Raw genomic sequence first — 10,229 nt, 5'->3', positions numbered from 1 at the left:
AATAATAAACGTCATCACAAGATTTGAATTGCAGTAAAAGTCATAACTTAAAAGACCCTGTAACACATTTTTAAGGGTTGGTTATATCATAAATATAATACTCAAATAAAGATTTATTAATATTGTAAGTTCCAAAAGCATTATTAGTAAAGATAATCTAGTAAGGTAATTAGAAGTTTATTTTCTATATATTCTAAGTAAATTTTATTAATAGGAAAAGAACGCATAATTTTTAATGAATACATATAATGTACACAAGTACATGACAATGCATGATTTACATATTCTTCGATGTTTGAAAATAAGTTTAGAATCATAATTATAACATTTCACTCAAGTGTGGTCACAACCTTAATTACAACATACAGGATCTTTAAATAAAAGTTAATTTATCGCAATATAACATCCAATACCGTGAGACAAAATGACGAAATTCGAACTGTCCATTAATTCAAGTCTATCGAGGTCCTTTCTATCACGAATGTCGTTATATTTCTAATACAACAAAAGCTCGATTAATGTGACTTTAATAGGTTCTTATTACCTAAATACTTTTTAATGGATAACACACAAGTTCTAGGAATATTGTCTATCAGTATTAATTGAAATAATTGTGATTACTAAATGGTAAATGTCAGCGTGCTTTGTGATTATTTTGAAGCGAATTATGGTAAAATGTATTAATCTAAACTCTTACATTTACATTCCTACATCACATTTTTAAAATAATAATAGAATGTGAATGTCCTTTGTGTTTATTATAGACACAATGTATTCGAATTCATTTGAATGTCAGTTCAAAAATGTACCTTACGTTAGACTTTATTTATATTTAAAACTTATACATTAATGCGAGTTGATTTTAGGATGAATCATTTAAGAGTACTAAATGTTGTACAAGAAATTAATTTACTGGCTTAAATGTGTCATATGTTTCCTTTAAATTAAATTAATGCATGCATTTTTCATATATTGGCATATTAAAAGGTTTCACCGAAATGTACCATTTTCAATCAAGTTTTATTTGCTCATCAGAACAATATAAACACGAAACAATTAATTAATCATTTATTTGGCCTTGTAAAATTTAGTATTGCCTATGCTATAGTAATAAAACGTATGCTGTCAAATGATGATGACAACATCGTGAAGTTTTTTTTTTACATTTGCATTCATTCACCTTGTCGTATAGCGAAATGACATTGCTATATACCATGCTACATGAGAAAACTATTCCCTTTTTATATATTTATTTCTACATATAAGAGCATATAAGATTTCCTGGACATGTCAATTCAAACAAGAAAAAACATCAATTGATAAGAGCTGCCCTTCATAAGAAACCATAGTAACATAATTAACCTAGCGCAGTTTTCATAAAGAGAACAAATTGATGTTTGCCTTGGCAAACATACTTGTAAGGATTCGAGAATGTACCACCAAGTAACACGTAAGTACATAATTAATCATTCTTTTCTTATGTATAGTCCTTTGAATGATATTTTTAGGTTATTTAATCTAATAATTGGATTGTACTGTTCGGTAATGTGAAGCTAAGTGATGTTATTATTCTGATATAAATCTTGCTTTCTTCAGTTTTAGCATTTCTAGTGTTATAGTAGTGACATGAATCGGAACAAGAACATACAAATTTAAAAAACGTCAGATAATTTAATTATTTATTTTGTATAGGAAAATTCCTTTGATAACCTGTAGTAAATTCTTGCAGTGTGAATACAGTAATATGTACTGGTCGGGGACCATCAACCGGACACTTTTTGTACATTTTTCCGTACAGATTTCATAATTTTTAACCTAGAGATAAAAAAATTTAACACAGTTCAGCTAGGTTCTTCTCCTAACTAACAAACTAGGTTGTTTATTTCTGAATGTATTGACACTTATATCTGAGGCTTGACAAGGAGGGTATCAAAATTACCTAAATTGTCTACACTACAGTACCATGTGTCCGGACAGATATGTACATGACGTGATTTAATTCAGATAAAAGCTTGCGTGTTTTGATTTTTGATTTTTAACAAAATATGTCCAATATTTCAGCAACAAATGCTGAAGTTTTGGATATTCTATTGTTTACTCTGCAAATGATTATAGCTGGTATATGAGGTCAGGTATTGCTTTATTGACCCCCAAATTTCAACGTCAACATTCTTGAAATAGACATTAAAATATTACCATTTATGGAGGTTAAAATGTAATTATTTACTTAATTTGAGAAGAAACATGCATTTATTGTTGATAAAAAAGTGACTGACAACCAATGAACAAAGAAAATACTAAATTAAACATTTAACGGGCCGTCCGGGTTTGATGGTTGTCCGGTTTTGGTGGTCCCCAACCAGTATTGTGTAATTATAGTAAACTCACTGGAATATTTTCCCTTCTTAAAGTTGCAACTCAAAAATGTTTACTGAATAGCAACAAAAATATAGAAAATAAAAATATAATTATAATGTTGTCAGGGGATCTGATCTAATGAAACCTGCATATCACATATAAGACGTCGGAAGACAAATTTAAAAGTCAGGCACTATATCCTGAACGATTGACTGAAACAATCTATGACTTTTAATAAGGATTTGTACTGACAATTTAGTGTTAAAATGTTGTTGTTTTTTGTTTTAATCAACTACAACTATCACGGGTAAAAATTGCCATTAGTATAAATTTTGAATATTAACGCAACAAAATGATATTTTCATATTTTAGAATCGATATATGTCATACCACAGGAGTCTGGAATCGTTTCTATATATAAGCAGTCAAACAAAACTGCTTTTGTTTAAAATACTAAGATGAATTTATTTTCTCATTTGTATTTATTTGAAGAGCTGACCATTACACGTATTTGAAAAGTTTACCTAACTGAAACATAACTTACATACAAAAAGCAAATAAAATAATTATGTCAAATAAAAGTATATTTTAATAAAAAACAAGAGCCATGTTAACAAGGTCACCCCCACTGAATGTGTTTGCCCATTTGAAGAATGTATATGTAGTAGAGCAGAACAATTCAATTTTAAGAGGTCTTTTGGTATGGGAAACTGATTGCTGAAGGGATTACAGATTTGAGACCTGTGTGAATACTGATGGCTGAGAACAAAAAAAAAAGACAATAACTGAAAAATAATGCAGGGTAGAGTTACCATTCTTGTGTGTTGCACTCCTTCTTAATGAGATCTATCTACATGAGAAGTTTCAAGCTAATACCTCTAACACTTTTTGAGAAAAGCTCCGGACAAAAAGTAAGAAAAATATCAAAGGGCAATAACACAAAAATTATTAAAAAGTAGAGTTATTAATCTTGCGCACAGCATTCCTCATCAATAAGATCTATCCACCTATGAAGTTTCACACTGACAGCTCAAAGACTTTTGAGTTATGCTCAACGAAAAAAATAAGTATGAAAAATAACAAAGGGCAATAACTCAAGTTATGAAAGGTAGAGTTATCATTCTTATGCATTGCACTCCTCCTTAGTGAGATCCATTCACCTATGAAGTTTCATTTTGATATCTCAAAGGCTTTTTGAGTTATGCTCTGGAAATAATTATGTTCGGAAATAACAAAGGGCAATAACTGAAAAACTATGCAGAATAGAGTTATTATTCTTGTGCATTGTTCTCCTCCTTAATATGATCTATCTAACTTTGAAGTTTCAAGTTGATACCTAAATTTCTCTTTTAGATATGCTCAGGACAAAAATGTGGGACGGACGCAAGGACAGACGGACGGAGACTATTTCTAAATCTCCCGGCGCCTTTTCGGTGGGGGATAAAAAAGACGGACAAGAGACAAGCAATTAAACAATCCCATAAAAATCATATCCCTACTGACTGAAAGCGTAAACGGTGATATGATATTAAGAGCTTGAAAATCGAAAATCCGTAGGCTTGGAATAATAATTCGTTCAATGAGCCAGATAATTGTCATTGCTCTTTTCGTAAAATAACGTAAAATGCGCGATGGTGGAAGGAAAGACGTTGCATCATACCTCCTGTTAATTTCTGAGATAAGATGTTTCATTTAACTTAATCGTTATTTTGTTGTTTTTTGCTTGTTTTGTGGTTTGTTCGTTTCTTTTTTTCAGTTGGAAACATTTCCACAAAACCCTCTGGTCATACAAGCTTCTTTCAATACAAGGCACGCTGTCTTATATTAATGTGTTACACGATTAATATTGGACGTACACATTAATATTGGACACCTACCTGTACTGTATTAAAAATACAGTACGGTCAGAACAAAGGAATGACGTCATAGTAGTAATTTAATTCATGAAAAAATCCCCAATGTAAATTGATGTATACTGTAAGTGTGTAAGTCCAACATTTTGTGTACATAATTGGTCTCATTTCGAAACTTTCATGCTACGGAAATTTTGTTATTCAAGAGGCTACCTAGAGGGTTTTGTAAGTAAGAAAACGATAATAAATTATTGCTAAAACATTTACATTGTGCATTTCTAGCACTTAAATACATTATTTCTAATTTTTTGATAAATAATACGATAGTTGATAGTAAAAGTAGTAATCTAAGTAAGATATAATCCGAAAACTGACCAGTAAGTTAATATTAAATTCCCTTCGGCGCTACGCGTCTCATGAAATTCAATATTTTACATATTGAACAGTTTTCGGCTTATATCTACTACATAGAGTATTGTAATATAATTATTGTATATCTTATATAAAAAACACAATACTGGACATGTGAGAAAACACCAATTTATGAAAACGAACAATGTACAATCTTTAATTGTAATGTCCGCTCATTTCCTTTTATTGTGAATTTGTCTGATCATTTCAGTGCAAAATAACAAAATGTACATTTTTTAATTACAATCATTTTTATTACTAACAATTTCATTCACAAAACCAGATTAACATAAATCACAAAACTATTCTAGTAATAAGTATAAATAACTGTTTAAAAAAAAGAAAACTTGAAGAAATTTAGAAATTCATTGCAATCCATAAATTCCATTGAAGTATTAATTACTTGAACACACACTTCATTCTCTTTTGTTGCCGAACATTCTTCTTTAAAAATTGTTTGTCGTTCCCTTCAACATAAATTGTCGAGTCAACTAGCTGAAATATAAATCCTCATAAAAATATTGTTTAATAGTGATAATTATGGCAATAGAGTATCTTTTTCAATGTAAAACAAACACCTTGTAAGTACACACAGACAATATGTTTTTTTTTTAAACTCTACACTATCAAGTTAATAAATTGACAGTAAAAGAGGATGCATTCTCTTTTTCAATTTAATCAATTCCGGATTGCAACTTTTGCATTTAAACTATTTTACCCAAAGGTGAGCATAAACATTCTTTAATAGTCTTTAGATTTTACGTTCCCTTATGTAAATGTCAAAATATGTTCGTTTTACTCCTCAAATTTAATAAACCTTTTGTCAATAAAGTTTATGATACAGTCGTATATCAACAGTGTGTTAATACAAATCGTTTATAGCGCCTCAAGGTTAATGTAAAGGTAAAGTATTATAATACCTTAAAGTGATACAAGGTTAGCTTTTAAAAAAGCTAGTAGCGACTCGCTTCGTTTTTTTTCCATGGGTGTGTTTAAATGTAAAAATGACAGTTCTGTTAGCTGAAGAGACTTCAGCGAACATCAAAATAAAAGTGACATATAATGTTATGGAAGCCAGTTCTCTCAGTTTAACAAAGAGTAATATGAGTATATATGAAGATGCATGTAAACAGATAGAATGAAGTCCCTATGTCTATGCACATTTACTATATGGCCTGTTGACCTTGACCAAAAAAATGTTAGATAGGTAGAATTCATAAAGATGTCTCTTTATACGAAGTTAAGTTGTAAAATGTTGGGTGCGGCGAATTTAGATTCATGGGGCATGATTAACATTTGATTTGTACAAGTTCTCAAGGCATTGGTACATATTCAATATTAAAGCTGGAGGCATTGAAGTTTATATCAATATTACTTAAACATATTTTCCCTAAGCATTTTAATAAAATTAATGTCCACTTCATCTTGGTATGTGAAACATTTTAAACAAATGGATATGATGAAGATACATGAACAAAATTTTAAAGTGATCAACAAGGCAATACCACATACCACATATTTAAGGTTTAGGCATTAATAAAGTATAAAGTTGTGCATATATGTTTCTATATAAGACGTGTCCTTGACCTATGTGCAAAACAATATGAACAACTATGTCAGAGGACACCTGTAGTGTGGTTTTATAATGTGCAGTCTTTGGTTTCTTAGATATCATTTAAAGAGAAACTAAATAACACATTAGGGACAACATATGAATAGGGATCCCGATTGCTGTTTACGCTCACTAGAGCACAACTTGCTCAAAGTGAGCATAAAAGGGAATTATGGTGTAAGAGGGCTTGGTCTCCTGTATAAAGATTCAACGACAATTATCAACACAAATATAGTTTATTCCTTTTCCCTATATATCTAATACTATCCCGGGCGTCCCGGATCCCGGGATTTTCTCGGCCGATTTTTTCCCACCCTAAATACCGGAGAGAATATAATGACCGAAAAAAAGAAAAAGAAAAAAATGCACAGAACCAGATGTACACTTATGTAAATTAACCAAACGAAAACTTATTACAGAGAAAACAGGTAAAATCGCTAAATCAAAAGTCAGTGTAAATATGATTTATTGAAAAGAATTTATGAAATCAACATTTTAATCATCATTATATCTTTGCGCTCAAATTAATACTTGCTGCTTTTTAAAAATGGCGTGAAAATTGAAGGTTTTTTGACGCTATGTAAGATTAAATTTGATTGGCTAAATAATTCTGGATTCCAGCCCTGAAAGATAAATTTTGTAGAAAGCTGGAAGCCAAGCTTCGATTAAATTTTTGGATGGATTCGGAGTTTAAGGTTGTTTCTCAGTAAAATCCTAACGTAATACCGTCGTGGCGAGCCGGTAAAACTATTAACTTTAGATGTATTTTTCGTACCGTTTTGTAAAATGACATGGTAAGAGCAGTTTAAATATGTGCCTGGTAGCGCGTCAGTTTCATAATCAATAATACGACCATAGAGTTATCTGAAGGTCGTGAGTTCGATCCTCACCCGGGGCATTCATTTTTTCTTCAGGGTTTATTATAATCATCCGATTTTGAAATGTACCATTAACAATTAATAAGTAAAAAAACGAACCAAGGGGAATTTAATTCTTCAGGGAAGGCTAAACATCGCAAGTACGATATTTCACATAGATGCATAAATTCACGTAATGTTAAAAGCAGGAATATAAACAGTTTAAAGAACAAGAGCTGTCTGTAGGACAGCATGCTCGACTATTCTAAGTGCTTGACAGTAAAAGAGCCTTGATATTGTTAAATTTTTCAAGTTGACAAAAGGGCTAATTTTTTTTTTATAAATTCATGTTATAGGCCTTACAGAGAGTCTAATTATACAGAGTTGGCTTGACTATTCGGAAGGTAATGTCACAAGTGTTTTTTATTGAGTATAATAATACTAATTACCTATGAATACATAAATTTGACGGAAAAGGTACAAAGGCTTGTTATTAAGATGTTTTATCAAGTAAATCACTGCTTTATTATTATGAATGCATAAAATTGTCCCAAAGAAGGCACAAACCCTTCAGTATTTTTGAGATAACAGCTTACAAGCAAAACTTTACCATGAATTTCTAAGTTGAAAAAGGGGAAAAAATCAGCCTAAATGCAAGATAGAATTATGGATCTTTGTCAGTGACCTACAATTATGACCCTAAATGCATATGTGAAGTTTTAGATAAATATCTTAAATAGTTATTGAGATATGTAAAACTTGCATGTAAACATTAACCAAGAGACTAAGTAGAAAAGGGGATATGAATCAGCCTTAATGCAAGATAGAATTATGGAATTTGGTCAGTGACATACAATTATGACCCTCCAACTATGACCCTAAGTGCATGTGTAAAGTTTCAAGTAAATATCTTTGAAGACCATTAACCTTTAACCAAAATTTCTAAGTTTCAAAGGGGCAAATAATTCTGCAAATATTGCAGACAGAGTTATGCAATTTTGCAAACTGATGTACATTGTTACTATAAATAAGTATTTTAAATTTCAATTGAATATCTCAAGCAATAATTGAGATATTTGACTTTACAAAAAAACTTTAACCAAAATTTCTATGTTCCAAAGGGGCATAATTCTGTCAATATTGTAGGCAGAGTTATCCAACTTGTCAATCTGATGTATATTGTTACTATAAATAAGTATTTTAAATTTCAATTGAATATCTCAAGCAATAATTGAGATATTTGACTTTACAAAAAACTTTAACCAAAATTTCTAAGTTAAAAAGGGGCATTATTCTGTCAATATTGTAGGCAGAGTTATCCAACTTGTCAATCTGATGTACCTTGTTACTATTAATAAGTATTGTAAGTTTCAATTGAATATCTCAAGCAATAATTGAGATATTTGACTTTACAAAAAACTTTAACCAAAATTTCCAAGTTAAAAAGGGGCATTATTCTGTCAATATTGTAGGCAGAGTTATCCAACTTGTCAATCTGATGTACCTTGTTACTATTAATTGGGCGCCGTCATGACAAAATGACCCTTCGGGCAATTTTCTTCGATTTTTTGGTTTCATAATTTTCATAGAAACCAATTATTACAGATGATTTTACTTTTTATTTGACGAAAATAACTTGAAAAATGTCAAAGATATATCTTTTTATGTACATAGACCAATGTGTTGCTCCGACGTCGACGACGACGTTTGTTTGAACGTTGAACGTTGACTACGACGTTTGTTTAAACGTTGAACGTTTTAAAGAACGTCGTGGTTTATTGCCGAATTGCATTGTGTTAAGAATGGATTGTGTAAGAACCAATAAAGACAGTAACTCCAAGTGAATTTATTTTACAGTCCTATGAAGTTACAAACTTCAAAATCATAAATATAAAAAGCTAACGGAAGAAATCACATAAACGGATCAGCACTTATGTGCCCAGTATATTGGTTAATTTACGATTAACAAAATTTTATAACTTGAAATATATAGATCATTCTTATATCAAATAAATATCTAGTTTATTGATATAAACAAATCTAAGGACTAAACATACAGACAAAGATAATGCCTGTATACATTTGTACATGTAAATCTAAATTGTCATTCTTCCCGTAACGGTTGGCACGTCACATCACGATACGCCTGACGTACAAAAGGTCGTACATTTTTGTACAGGTATTGCTGCCTTGCGCGGGAAAGTCCACCCGGTAGCAAAACTGCAAGGAGAATATCTTCTGGTACTGTAGCATTTCTCTTTAGGATTGTGACCTGCTGCTCTACGTCAGTTGAGCGCTCTTTCACGTATACAGCATCCTTCGTAATACGGAAATAGTGATACCGCTGTATACCCCTTAATGGTAAAAAGAAACGCGGCAAAAATGTCTTCCAGTCATACCTGTAACATATGTTGACTAGTTAATATTATGTCAATCATAAACTACTTGATATTTTACAATGACAAGCAATTATTAATACACGTACAAGTAATATGACAGCATTTATGCCGAGGCCGAATTGAGCTCTCTATTAATTTGTTTAGTTGTTTTATTGTACAAACTTATTTAAAGGGGGTGTAAATTTTAGAAATTCAACTATTTGTAATAGAATACCAAGTCCAATTCTGACATCCATCCTCCTTGCGGAAGAGCACGGTGAAATTGCTTGAAGCAGACTTTCTCACGACAGATGCCACCTGCGAAATACTGTCGCAGTCCGTGCGCCTATACAGCTTCTTGATATGTCCAAATCCTCCGTCCACAAGACGCCTAAAATCGAATAAAACTATATCAAAAACTGCTAATTTATAGTTTATGTTGATTTTTTTTCTTTATTTCTATAGGAACAAAATAATTGCAAGTAGATTTGTTCTAGTATAATCGATTTGTTCGACAGTGTTTTAGTTTAAAGCTAATGGCCAGATTGTCTCTATGGCATGTATAAAACATGCCCGCTGGTGTGCAAGCACATACATGTTTAAACACATAAACATAGCAAATGCTCGTTTTGTGCAGACCAGAAGTAATGTAGAGGACTGTCATAAACTAAAATACATAATTTGCTTAACGAGAAAAAAAAATAAAAATATATTTGAAAAATTAATACTTTTTTGACAGGAATTCCCTCAGGGGTTTATC

The sequence above is a fragment of the Ruditapes philippinarum genome, unplaced genomic scaffold (assembly GCF_026571515.1).
Source record: "Ruditapes philippinarum isolate M1 unplaced genomic scaffold, ASM2657151v2 ctg12073_1_1_1_1, whole genome shotgun sequence".
NCBI lineage: Eukaryota > Metazoa > Mollusca > Bivalvia > Venerida > Veneridae > Ruditapes > Ruditapes philippinarum.
This window is presented reverse-complemented; position numbering follows the sequence as displayed.